Source organism: Ostrea edulis, chromosome 4 (assembly GCF_947568905.1).
Source record: "Ostrea edulis chromosome 4, xbOstEdul1.1, whole genome shotgun sequence".
Classification (NCBI taxonomy): domain Eukaryota; kingdom Metazoa; phylum Mollusca; class Bivalvia; order Ostreida; family Ostreidae; genus Ostrea; species Ostrea edulis.
The window spans coordinates 27,868,873-27,883,872 of NC_079167.1; the positions used below are offsets into that span (position 1 = coordinate 27,868,873).

The 15,000-nt window shown below is 35.0% G+C and overlaps 1 protein-coding gene across 1 annotated transcript in view; it reads right to left on the bottom strand.

The window, feature by feature from the left end:
* LOC125672437 (neuropeptide SIFamide receptor-like) overlaps positions 1 to 14,317 on the bottom strand; it is a 70,551-nt gene extending 56,234 nt beyond the window's left edge. Inside the window, exon 1 of the mRNA XM_048908695.2 lies at positions 14,177 to 14,317. The gene's annotated coding sequence lies outside the window, so the exon portion shown is untranslated. The remainder of the gene's footprint in view (positions 1 to 14,176) is intronic.
* Positions 14,318 to 15,000: the final 683 nt, after the last annotated feature.

Here is a 15,000-nt window from a genome sequence, read left to right on the forward strand (position 1 = left end):
ATAAAAATCACTCCCTGCTCAAAGGTCATACACACCGAGCATAGGCCTAAATTTCGCAGTATGTCACCAGCAATGGTAACATATCCATATGAGTGATTGATTGATTGAATATTGTTTAACGTCCCTCTTGAGAATATTTCACTCATATGGAGACGTCACCACTGCCGGTGAAGGGCTGCAAAATCTAGGCCTATGCTCGGCGCTTAGGGTCATTGAGCTTTATCCTGCCACACCTGCTGTGACACGGGACCTCGGTTTTTGCGGTCTCATCCGAAGGACCGCCCCATTTAGTCGCCTCTTACAACAAGCAAGGGGTATTGAGGACCTATTCTAAGCCGGATCCCCACGGGATCCATATGAGTGAAATATTCTGGAGATGCAAGCAAGATGCAATCAATCATGCAATCCTTAATCCTAGTTTGTAGGTCCCAACATCCTCCAATTATTTCTGAAGATCCCATGTCTTTATCAATCCCGGTTCTAAAAGTTAACAAGTTTTTAGGTTCAAGGTAACATTGAACTTGTCTGTAGGATCCATCATCCTCTTATACACGTATCAACACTTCGCAAAAGTTGCGTCCCTTGTCCGCCATCTCCCGGATAAAAATCGTATTTCCCTACGTTGGCCTTTGTAATTTTCCTATCATAATGCCCCAGATTGGGGCAACCCATTGACTTGTATGAAAACTTGGTAATTGGCTAAAATTCAAAGTAATAACGTCTTATATTTGGTAAGGTAAAGAAGGAAAACTTGTTTTTTCACCGATTGACCTTTGGCTGACCCCGCAAAGGGACGTAACTCGCGGCGAAGTGTTGATACGTGTATTACTTTTAAGAGATTTTATTAACAAGGTTACTGGAGATACTAATTTTAAGGTCACAATATCCATTTATCATTTCTGACGATTCCATGTCTCTATCAGTCGAATACGAATTTGTATGGTTAAAGTCACAGGAGTCATTTGACCTTAATAGTTGTTTCCTCTTATTATTTCTGACGTATCCATATTCATGAGTGAAAAATTCTCTACCGGGACATTAAGCAATATGCAACCAACCAAATAGTTTGTATCTTCTTAAAAATTTCTGGAGATCCCTGTCTCTATCAATTCCCGTTCTAAAGTTATGCCAGATTTTATTGTCGAGGTCATTTGATTTGTAGATCTCATGTCTCTATCGGTATGTTCAGAGGTCACGGTCACTGGATTTACTTGACCTTGATACAAGTAAGTAGGTTCTGCCATCCTCTTTATCAGTTTTAAAAATCCCATGTCGCTACTAGTTTTTCATACATATATGTTCCCTTTCCCAGCTTTGAAATATGTATTAATTTCTATTGGTGGTAGGGGAAAATGGATTAACTGATTTCAGATAATTAATTAAATAATTTTGATTCTCAAAGAACTTTTTTTTTTAGTTATAAAGATTATTTTTGTTGATATAATTTGGAAAACATGTTTGCAAAATGTAAAGTCAAATAGCTTTCCCAGAACTATAAGGCTTGTTTACTGATTTTACAAACCGACTTAGGATTTTCGAATTTTTCCAACCGCCAATAGAGATTAATACCTTATTCAAGAAACATGTGAAAATGGATTAACAGGATGTAAGTGTTGATTTCCTTATGACAGATACATGCATAAATGTTTAATTTTGTGGAAATAACTTGTCTGTTAAGTAAACCCAGCCATATTGCAGTTGAAACGTCAATTGAAGTGTAATTTCCGTCATCGGTTCCGGAATTTACGCGTTTTCCAGGAAGAATAGTGCGTCATTAGAATTCTTGTTGAGGTTTTTTCAATTTGTAATAGAGTAAATACGTGTACATCTGTTATCAGAGCGGTTGCTCAGTGGTAGAGCGTTGGCTTCGTAACCGCGAGGTTGTGAGTTCGAGTCCCGCCCGCGTCATGGCCACGTCAAATATAGGAAGTGACTGTTTCTTCACCGAACGCTCGGTATCTAGATGTGAGAATCACGGGTCTTTCAGATATGACTTTAAAATTGGAGGTCCCGTGTCGCGACAGGCGCTGGCACGTTAAAAAAAACCACACTGCTACGGCCCTGGTCTAAAGGACCTCCTCACTTTAGCTGTGGCATACGACCCCCGATGTTTCATTAGCTGTGGCATATGGCCGACGATGATTTAGTAAAACACCAATATTTGAATTATGCAATTTGCAATCCCCAAGATGTTAATTGATACCTAAACTTAGAGTTTTGACATTTTATTGAAAAGTTCGTTAACATTAGAACTATGCCGACTTTTGAAATCGCGTTTGTCTGTTTTCATTTAAAAAATCTATATTGATACCCATCGAATGACCGGTTTTTAAAGCCTTTGGTTTATATCGAGCATACGGTTTTCCAGATCTCTCTTTTCTGATGCAAGGCGTTTTTACAATCAAGAAAATTAGGTCCAAAAGGCAAGACTGGACAATCTTGTGGTTGTGATGAAATTCATAAAAAATAAATACAATAAAAATCTACACAAACTATGGGTACCTGTAAAGTGCGAAACGAAACGAAATCCAACGAAACAAAACTTACCAAAACGAAATTGATTATATAACCGAACTCTTTTAATCATAATGATTTAAATGGTATCTTAGGCCCCTGTGAAAGTTACCACATACAAATAAAGTTCGTCTTCCCTTTGATGTAGGCTTTCGGTTTGACTGATACAAAGTTTCAAAAGTTGGAAGGGGGTGAGTAAGCACAAAGTATATATCCGAAGTTGATTAAATACCATGTGCAATTAGTTTCGGATCCATAAATTTCAGAACGGAGGGTTACAGTCTCGGGGGTCTGGGGAAACACACTAAACGTGGGGTGGGGTCGCATTTGGGCATAGATACATTGTTTGAAGAGGCTGGTGTCTGAGAAAGTTGAAAGCAGGAAGAGCTCTTAACCTCTTATTTTATCTCTAACTGCTGAGGTGCGAGTACTTTCAATAATGGAACAAATTAAATAGTATACCGTTTTATATGAATGCAATTCTGTAAAATATATAGATCTATACATGTATTATTAAAAATTATTGATATATATATTTCATTGAAAAGAGGGATGGTGAGAAAAACGGCCACAAGCTATATCTAAAGTAGGAAGGTCCTTTATGGTACTTTACCTACACCTGGTGAAGTCTCAATATTAATATTATATTTTGTATATAAATTCTTTGTGGCAAGACCTTGATATACTTCGGTGGTCGATCTGTTGACCTTCACCCGGAAGTTTTACTTACGTTTGATAAAAATCTGACCTATTTAATATCTCCTGATCTACTCAAGATAGAGTTTTCATATTTTGTATGTAGGTTTCAAATGACAAGGTCTTTCATGAAAGGTGAAGTTAACAAACATTGATCAATCTCATAACCAAAACAAAATAGATAGCTGGGCAAACACGGCACACCAGAGATGGGATATGGTGTCTCGGAGAAGTAAGCATCCCCTGTCGTCCGGTCACATCCGCCATGAGCCGTTTATCTTGATCAGGTAAACGGAGCTATCTGTAGTTAAAATTAATGTGCCTCGAACGGTCTGACAATCGGTATGAAATGTGTTAAGACAGAATTTGACCCAATAATACATGTAGATGTAGGTTATATTTGCAAACTAGATCGTTATAACGACCATAGAATTTGCGAAATTTTGACTTACAACAAGACTGGTGAACCCCCTGCACCCAAAACTTATTTGTCAGTAGCCCGTCTCGATTCACAACCTGATCATACGCAGAACAAGCTCTTGCGTATCAAATCAGTTGAGAGATATAAACACCACATGCAGGTGATAATGGAATATTGTTACGTAAATATGGGGAGTTGACGATGGAGAAGCTAAAACCATTCCATTTTCTTAAAGTTGAATTGCTATTTTGCCGTTAATAAATGCTTTCGAAAAAATATCTAAGTATGAAGCGGAAGTGGACGACTCTGGTGTCTTTTATTTCGAGGCCACAGGGATAATAAATAAAACGTCGACGATATATCTAAATGTCACATTGAAGGCCACAGCAAGAGATTTTTTCTTCTCGCGTAAAAGTTTTTTAATAAATTCTGCTTCACATGAATATAAAAACAGATCAGCTGACAAAGTAGAACAATTCGTGCCTATGGCATTGCGAGAAGACTGTCTTAATTTCGCTTTTATTTTTAATCGGTGCAGTGCAAGGTGGGTTTCCAAAAGAAATTACAATGATGAGCTACAATATGGTTTAATGAATTGAGTTAATTTTAAAAACGAATTAAGGATCATTGCTTGAATATTGTTTAACGTCCCTCTTGAGAATTTACCATTCACGTGGAAACGTCACGATTCCCGGTATAGGACTGCGAAATTCAGGCCTAGGCACGGCGCCTACGGCCTTTTAGCAGGGATGGATCTTTATCGTGCCACACTTGCTGTGACACGGGACCTCAGTTTTTGGAAAAAGAACTGCGAGAATCTCAGGTCGGAGAGAACTTGTTAGTAGGTAATTCGGTACAGTGCTTAAACTGTATGTTACATTCAAGCATTATCTTTGCGTGAATTTTAAAAAACAAATGACGTGTCGTATTTTTCCCCATCAGACTTGAGGCATACGATAGAAATGCCAACTTTGGAAAAGCTTGACCTAGATTTCTACGTGACACTGACTAATAACGATACATACATGTTATGTACTTGGACGTCAATTCGGATACCACGCCATTCCGTGGTTTGTATATTGGTACAGTGCGTAAATATATCGGAAAGTTTGGCAAGAAATTTGTGTCACTTACGTGCGTAGCTTCCTTTGTGGCGATGAGACAACTGCCTAACTTGATTTTTCGCAACACAACACAGATTAGGTTTACACTACTGTGCTATTTGATGTTTTGTCTTGTGAAGATCATTTTCTACAATGAGACGTCTGAAGCTACTATGAACGACGATGGACTGATCGGTTTTGCTTTGCTCTTAATTCACAGGAATCAGACAGTTTAAAGGGGTATAGCGCACTTGGTATGCAATTTCGCCTACATAAATATCTTTTCTTGAATATCATTTTTTACAAATATTCTGCTATACAATGTCAGTTTATACTTGTGTTTACCCAAATTACTTAATAAAGATATCGATATGTTGATAGTATCTTTATTTGGTAAGCATAAACATCACCGTGATTATATAGGGTATATAGTAGATGTAACGTAATGGGCATAAAAAATTGCAAAAGGCCACCTTAAACCAGAAATAAAACACTGAAATTGTTTAACTTGATTATGACTGTATATAAGTCAGTTTGAGGTTGAAAATGGATAAAATATGAAAAAATCATTCTCAAAATTTACCTTGAGATTTAGCAGCCTGTCAAACGTTAAACCTTTAAACTCACATGTCTGGGTGGTCTAGTGGTTATATATTATAAGAAATATCAAATATTAGTCATTCTCATCATAACTTCTAATTAATATTTGCAAGCATGTAATAAGTAAATATAGGTCATGGGAGGAAAAGAACTGTTTGACTTCTCAAAAGAAATATAAAAACTCGTGTAGCAACTGTCATACGATATCTTGGCAAAGCTAAACACTCGAATTATCAACCAAAGGCAAATGAACTGATGACATCTATTAAAGTCGCTGCAGTCATGTCAGAACAGTGAGTTAAGTAATGCCTTATGTAAAAGGGTTGTTGTGTAATATGAATGCACAGGTCTATGAAAATATTGTACTGTTCATCATTCCAAATAGGAAAATGGTTTATTAAGTAAAGAACGACTCATATAAATGTCAGTAATGCTAAACTGTGGCAGTTATTTATCTTGGTTAACGAAACATCAAAAACGTTGGCCTTATATTTAAATATAACATGCCAGTCTATTATTGGAAACCGGTGTTTTCCATTTAGATTTCTGAGTCGGCCGTATCGTCAGCAAATGCGCTAAACCTCTTTCAAATATTTTCGATAGATTTGCTGATTCCAAGCATAGCCGAGAACGACAATTAAATGTTTTTTTAGAGAAAATAAAAATGAAGTTAAATAAACTGTTCATCGTGCACAATTTTAATATTTCTAACGCAATATAATAATCCTCATCGATTCATGACATCGGAGGAATCGACAAAATTGTGTGAAGAAAATGTAAGATTTTCGCATTCAATATTCCTAAAGTCCGCATTCACGTTAATTTGAACTTGCCAGGTTCTCGAGAAGATTTTTAAAGAATTTCCCTAATTCACAATTAAAAGTTTGATCGCCTTTTGTGGTCCAAACTTAATCCCTCGATTTTAACAAACTTGAATCTGCACTATATCAGAAAGCTGACATGTAAATTCAAGAATGTCTGGGCCAGCGGTTCTTGAGAATATGTTCAAGGGATATTTCCTACATTTCGCATGTAAAACTTTGATTCCCTATTTTAGCCCAATGTTATCCCCCGGGGACCATGATTTTAATTAATTTGAATCTGTACTATTAGAAAGTTGACATGTCAATGTGAAATATTCAGGCCCAGTGGTTTCTGAAAAGATTTTTAAATGAATCTACTCATATTTTTTTTATTATCTCCTCTTTGACCTTTCATTTGAACAACACCTAAGGATGCTTTAAACCAAGATTGATTGAAATTGGCCTGCTGGTTCTGGAGAAACATATTTTTTTGTTATTTCTCTGTTTATTTTCGCCATTGTCTCTCCTTTGATGTTGCCCTTCAGTTAAACAAACTTGAACCCCTTTCACCCAAGGATGATTTCTGTCACGTTTGGTTGAAATTAGTTAAGTGGTTCTGGAGAACAAGATACAAATGTGAAAAGTTTACAACGTCAAACAACGAAGTTTGCACTTGAGCCTTCGGCTCAGGTGAGCTAAAAACAGAAGGATTGTGAGCACTCCAGCGATCCATATATTGGAACGTGTTGATGGGTTTAATGGATGTTTTAAAATCCATGATTTGATTTATATCAAATCTATGATTAGGCATTGCTTTGTGATCTTAATTAACTCAAAATTCAGCTTTTACAAAATGGTATAACTTTATTGTTTTATGTTTAAACTGATGTCGTAGTTGTTATCACTTGGACCAGGACACGTAGCGCCGCTACACTAGGAACGATAACTCACTTCTGTCCTCCATTGGTATGAAACACATCAGACAGCATTAGACCAAGTGTTAGCTTGAATTTGCCGGGAAATGGAATTTCGTGGACTCCGTCAATGACGTACTTTAACTGTATACTATATAATTGTAGCAAAAATTCTGTTACCTTAATTTCAAATAACAATAATTCTTGATTTATTAAATATATACATAAACAAATTTAACATTAAAAGCTTTCATTGATGTACTAAAATCTTTTTTGATTTACTGTAACATAAACTTTGATGCTAAAGTTACCTATAGTAAAATCTTTGATATTTTAATTTTACTTTTATTTAAACTTTCATACTATATTGTACAGTTAACTATAGTGAAGTATTGTAAGCAAAAATATTCATTTGTTAAGGAGACCCCAAGTGCGAAATCCACATACACTACTTCAGGCCATACCCGTCATAACATTTAAATCTGTTACGGTTACAGAAAAAATAGAATTCCGGACAAGATTATGAGGACAGGCAACAACTATATAGAATATTTTTTATAGAAGTTTGATTATTAAGATACGGCGAATACTATGTTCATGCGGATTTATGTAATCGAAGGATCACCCATACTTGCGTTAAACCTGTTCAGTACATCATTATGTTTGCATCGACCATAAATTTTCCCAGTAAATGTCATTTTTAGGGATTTCACATTTTATGTTGATAGTCGATGGAAGTCGTAAAAATAGGATCCAAACATATTTTAAAGACATCTCTCGACTGTATGACCACATTTAACAGGCTGACACGTCATTTTATTACCAATTAATGACCAATAAGATCCATCCACTGCAAATCTAGTGTTGTCTCTTTGACATTCATTTATAAAAAAATTTACGGATAGCTGTATAGATTATGGTCATAACAAACGCTTTTAACACATTTTATCACTCGAATAATCAGATTAAACTGATAGGCAAAATCTTGTTTTTATTGCGTGTTGTACACCTCATGTCACTTGCTTTTTGACAGTAATAATTGGCTATATAATTATATTTTGTTTGGGGGTTTTAAAATAATTTTTATTTAGTATTTTTTGTTAACCGGTATTGATTTGATTCTGTTCGTCTGTCTGTCTTTGGCATTTAAGCTTCATATAAGGTGATACTGCAAATACTACAAATTCGCTCTATAGGTGGAGGAGGATTCTTATTGTTTGGTCATAGGGTCACGTGGTCAAAGAGGTTTCCAGATGATATACCTAGCGGTATTTGACTTTAACCAATGACACTTTTATCCCAGTCTATTCGAATGTCGCAAGGAATTTTGGCCTATGCATTTCAAAATTACGTTTTCTTTAAACTTTCATTTAAATTGTCCAATAATTATGACAGTTGAATGCCATGCCATATGAATGGGGTTAACGGGCGATACTTGTGTCAAGAGGAACTTTTAACAACCTTTCTCCTTGAAAATATCTCCCAGTGGCAGTGATATTCTCCAATTTACCTTGGAATAGGGTAAGGGTACAGTCTAAAGCGTTGCTTGAGCAGTATTAATATAAACTTTTAAGATGATCATTGCCGATTTAATCGTGTCAGAACACACACTGTCCCTTTCCGTCCGAGTTCACACCTCCTCCCCCTCGCAAAGGAGGGGGAGGGCGATCAACAGAACCAAATGTAGACATTCTTCAGAATTCAAAACTAGATAACAAACAATAAATTTATCTGACCTTTTAGACAGATTTAGTACATGTAAATATTGTTATATGTAGAGTAAATATAGAATTTGTTCCTTATTCGTTCATACTGTTACAAAGTTAGTTTTAGTTATTAATATCAATTTAGCTATTTCTTGCCTGTCATTTCACCCAAACATATGAGATAAAAGAGGCCCGCATCTTGACTTTGCTGTTGTTCAAGATCAATCATCGAAGTGTGACAAGGTCTTGCCATAAAGCTACATTTTATACCAGAAGATATTAAATAGGTCAGCTTTTTTAAAAGTATGTCAAACTCCAAGGTCAAAAGATCAAACACCATTGCGACATATGAACTGATTACGTATTTTTCTGAGAGGGACGTTGTGAAGAATTGCTAAATTCAAATGCTATATATTTCCATGATGAGAAAAAATCCAGGTCAGTATCTATCCGTAACGAAAAGAAAGGTTTTCTAAGTGACACCACAACATTGACCTTGAGAAATAATAGGCATCCGACTAGTTGTATTCGGCGCGCCCGCGCGTCAATCATGGTCCATGTTTTCCGATATAATTTTGCTGTGGTAATAAACCCAGCTTGATTTTCCTAACTTTTCAGCTTTATCGCTTGTTTCTTACAGAAATAGATTACGGGAATTTCGAGCCCAATGAAAAGGTTCAAGGAATGTTTCAAGTACTATAAAGCTTTTTCAATGTCAACAAAGTAATGATGCTTTGTATCTTAGCTATTATATCTAATAAATGTACACTGTATGTTTTGACCTAAACTGTTTATATATAGGAGAAATCACAATTTTGGGTTCGAGAATTCACACAATGGCCACTTTTATGACAAATAACTATTTGCAAAATAAACCATATTCCCTCCCCAGTGTCTTCTATTAGTCATCCGTCAGATTTTTATCAATTATGTGTATAATGCATACTCAAAGTGTTAATATATACATTATTTTCAATATATTTACATTAACTCTGCCCTGGGCACACTTGAAGTTCGGGTACGTCGGTTTTTCTCCCACAAAATGACCTAGCGCCAACATCCGAGCAAGTCCCTAAATAGCTAGTACATGTATATAGCTAATGTTCATTGTTTATATGTTCGACTTTAGAAATAAATATTCATTTATCACAATGTACTAATACAGCCATCCTTATCTAGTTCAAATACCGCCAGAACGTGTAAACGCTTGCATAACTGAACGCATGATTCCATGCAACATTACAGATTAATAACAGCAAGAATTACATAAAATAAATTAACTTTCTATATCGCAAAGAATCTCAATGAATACGAACCAAAAAAAGTCGATCATCGTGAGGATGGATTGGTAATAATGGTATGGTGAGGTCTTCATCCTCTGTTCATAAGGTCATCTAATACTGAGTACTTATTTTCTTAACATATATGTATAGTCATATTTGCCGAAGGCATTAAATGTCACTTTCAGTATGCGATCAGTTAAGTCTCACACCCTGATTAAATCTCTGTAAAGTTTATCCGTATTTCATGATCTTTCTAATGCAACTAGATTCCTGAAGCACAGAGAAGTCAAATGCAGAATCTGGATGACGAGTTCGAAGTTAGTAACCATCCTAAGTTACCATTCCTGTACCAGATGTCTGTCCTTATGGAAATTTGAGATAAAATCTAATCTATTACTTAACTTTTACTATTAATAGATAATTGAATACAAATTTTGATCTATTGAGAAATATCAGATGGTGGTAAATCAAAGTTACATGTATAATCAAAGGAATTCATCATCATTCTCAATAACTGTCGCCAAATTATCAACATCATATTTCATCAAGATATAGGGCTCACGGCGACCTTAAGGTTGATCGATCCTCTTGTGATGTCATAGGTTTTTGCAAAAATCTTAATTAATTAAACTCTACGCATGATAGAAATATATCTTACTGAGGAATTTTATTCACTGGATATAATAAAAAATCTGGTACACTATAAATACTGAAAAAGTTTGTATTTCCCATAGATAATCAATTAATTATGATTTTAAAAATGTTGTCAAGGGCAATAACTCTTCTGCTGGAATTTCCTCTACTAGATGTCTATTATACATTGGTTTCCCTAATATCCACAATCAATCTATACATATTTATGAATTAGCAGTTTTTTTAAACTGTTGATATTTAGATTTTGTCACTTCAACAAGTTTTTATCTATTTATATTATTCTGTTTAACGAAAATGTGTGATTTTCTTATGTTGATGTGTACTTCTATTTTTGTATGTCTGACAACTTTAAAAAGGTGGCAACATATACATTTTCTTTGGTTATTAATTAAATTAAACTATATTGAGTGGAAATTAATAAAGTTTTTCCACTTTTAACCATTAATATTGATAAGTCACATGAGGATGGAGCTACCTTAAGTACGAAGCAGATGTGGAGGACTCTGTGGTTTCTTTAATTTCGAGACAAATATGCAGAATATTTTGGCCAAATACCATCTCAAATACAAACCTCCTGAAATTGATAGACTCCTCCTGCATTATCAAAGAGATACGTCAAAAACGACTCCGATGGCTTGGACACGTCTTGAGAATGGATGGAACAACAATACAAAAATGGTGCTCTACGTTGGACACCACCAGGCAAAAGACCAAGGGGAAGAGCAAAAACAACCTGGCGAAAGACGGTCGAAAATGAGCTAAAGAGTCTTAACTTAATTTGGGGAGAAGCAGGCAAAAAACAGAGCTGAGTGGCGAAGTCTTGTATTGACCTTATGCTCCGACTGGAGCGAAGAGGATAGGTAGGTAGGTATGGATATATCGAATCGACATATGAATGAAAATGATTATTGTTAATAAATAAAACGTCGTCGATTTATCTAAATGTATGCCCCCCCCCCCCCCCCCCCCCGAGAAAAATAATTAAGTGTGATCATTGACCAACTCCAGTCTGCACTTCTTGCCACCAGTGTAGAACAAAACACCTTTAAGAGCTGATTCTTATTATACACGCAAATATATAAACATGTGTAAACCGAATTTATATAAAATAATTATCACTGGCGGACCTAAAATATTCAAATTTAAGGTAATTAAGTAATTAAGGTCTCTTGTTTAGGAACATCGTAAAACTCTCAACACGTTCTAAAATACCGCCATGGAAAATACTAAAACCCATAGTGGATTCACCACTTTCTGAATACAAGAAATCCGAGACAAATCCCGTTGTTTTCAAACAAAAACTATCCGAAATAAAAATAATCCAAACATTGTTCAATTGATATTTATACAGATTGTTCAAAAGACAAACAAACAAAAAAGTCGCTGCTTTTGCAGTAATCACAAATGATATTCTCTATGCACGACTTCCGAATGAAGCAACAATTTATACCGCCGAAGCAAAGGCTATTCAATTTGCGTTTCAGTACCTTAAAATTTCTAATGACAAACAATTTACTATATTCTCAGACTCTCTTTCTTGTCTACCGTCAATAAGCAACATGATTATTGACCATCCATACATTTTAATCCAGTATTATCTAATAACCAAACAAAGTAAAATACTTGAGTTCTGCTGGATTACATGTACATATTGTACAAGTCATGTTGGTATCCATGGCAACAACAAAGCAGATAAAACGGAGAAAATGCACTTCGATATGATATTGTACACTTTAAAATTCCCTACACTGATTTAAAATATTTCATAAAACTATATGTAAATTCTCTTTGGAAAATATATTGGGATTTCTGTGATACAAGTAAACTTTATTCTATTCAAAACAAGGTAAACAAACCGTGTAACGTCGTACTAAAACGCCAGGGCGAAGTTATTATTTCAAAGAATACGCATCGGACATTCAAAATTGACTCATTGTTACCTACTTAACAGAGAACTTCAGCATGAATGTATATCTTGTGACTGTCCGTTAACTGTACATCACATTTTTAAAGAATGTACTGATTTTACACCCATATGAAAAAAGACTTTTTAATAATGTGCAATCAATGCAAGAACTTTGTACAGATATTGCTAGTCATATTATTGTACAATATTTAAGAAAGCGATTTTTACAGGAAAATTTGAATACTTTTTCTAACTGTCTATATACACAAAATGATAAGTAATTTTTAACCTGTTGCGTATTTTTATCTATCTGTCGGATGTCCATGTTAAAAGGTGTCCCGTGTCAAGGATCACAACCCCCTTGGCACGCAAAAGATCGTTTCCCCAATGTTCGTATAATAGTAAGCGCTTACTTGCAGCCATCAGGGAAACTCCTACACTCACAACGAAACATTTCAATTAGTTACATGTAACCGTCGTAAAATGGATGAAATAATGCCCAAGATGGCGTAAAATCATAAACAATCAATCAAAGTAAACGATAAATAAAACAATTATTTTTTTTTTTTTTTTCACTATCAGATATACATGTATAAATGACAAGATCTTTCGATTTATTGTTACTTTTATTGGGATTTTTTTTTTTATTTCATTCCAAAAACACTTCAAATTTGTGTCATATTATTATTATAACATCATTCAAAATGACAGAAAATAGTAAATGACTACATAGGAGACATATTTTAAACCCTATAAAATCCAGGAGATTCTGGGAGTTTCATCCCATGGGCCCCGACAAAGGTTTCACCCTGGACCCTTAGAGGTGACCCCTACATCCCATGAGGTTGCGCCCATAACTTCAATTCCTGGATCCGCCCCTGATTATACCTTGTTAGTGGAAATATCTTACGTTGAAAATGCTCCGTTTACCTGATCAAGATAGAAGGCTCATGGAGTTTGTGACCGGTCAACAGGGGATGTTTATACTTCTCCTAGGTACTTCGTGTATACAGTGGTCCTTATTTGTCCTGTTCTGAATTTTGTATTTTTTACAGGACTAGAAAACTGACACGGTCAGCAAGGGCCCCGCTGAGGGTTATTAGAGGAAAGTGACATCTGTATTTCATATAGCAATGTTTGGTGCTGGTGTATATGTTAGAATTAATAATATTCAAAGATATATTGGAATGCAAATTTGTGAAAAATGAATCATGAATCATATTGAGAGACTGATGCAATTTTAAATTACTTCTGCTTGACACACACTCAAACACAAAAGAGTGCAACTAAATTCTATTTTAATTCAAAATGGATAACTGGTACAAAATATGGTACATACTATTCGAAAAGGATTATGAATTTGACATACTGATGTCTTGGAAAAGGAAATTCTGACATCGGGGCAGTAAGCGTTTTCAAATACATTGTCATTTGATAAAAGTGTTCTAAATTTTTAAAATTAGAAATCTATAGAATATGTCTTTACATACATAGGTGAGAAAGTTTTCATTATTCCTTGCCGAGACATACCATGTATGCGCTTAAAAAATTCATAAGTAAATATCAAAATACTCACGTAGAAAATGTGGACCTTACCGTCAACAAGCACAGTGAAACACACCATTTCGAGAATTTCACCGACGAAATCTCGGTAACCGTAATAAATAAGGTACACCCATTTTGCGTCTATTTTGTAACTTTCTTTATTAAAAAGAACAGTTCTCTAAGGTGCAACGTGCAAAAATTACATAATTAAATTCTTGAAGCAGTTTCACTTTGCAACCGGATATAAGAAATTTTATTTCGTATTCCGATCCCGATCGAAAGTTGTTGACTGGGAATGGCATGTTAATTCAATATATATGTAACATCAAGCATTTTTTATATCACATTGGGGAAAAAATATATACATATACAAAATGTTGTAGAGTTATTTCTTGTAAGTTTTCTATATCAATACAATGCATATCATAATTCAGATTGAATTATCCCCCTTAGACAGTGGTAAATAGATACGGTCATGATAAGAAAGATGATCACAGACAAAGTGACATGTCTCCAAAATCTATAGGTGTCTTTCTCTTATTGTAAAGTATTTCTGTACAAAATCTGAAAACTTTACAATGAAAACTGTTTGAGTTATTGTGTCACAAAGACAGTCATTGTGTTCTTAATAACAAAGATCATGCCATACAGACAAAGTGGAATGACCCCAAAATCTATAGGCTTCTTCCTCGTATTGTAAATTATTTCTGTAAAAAATTTGAAAACTACGATAAAAACTATTTGAGTTATCGTGTCACAAAGAAAGTGTTGACGGACGGACAATGTGATTACTATAGAGCTTCCCACATTTCATGCGGGACCCTAATGAATATGTTCAGGAGATACCAGTGTACC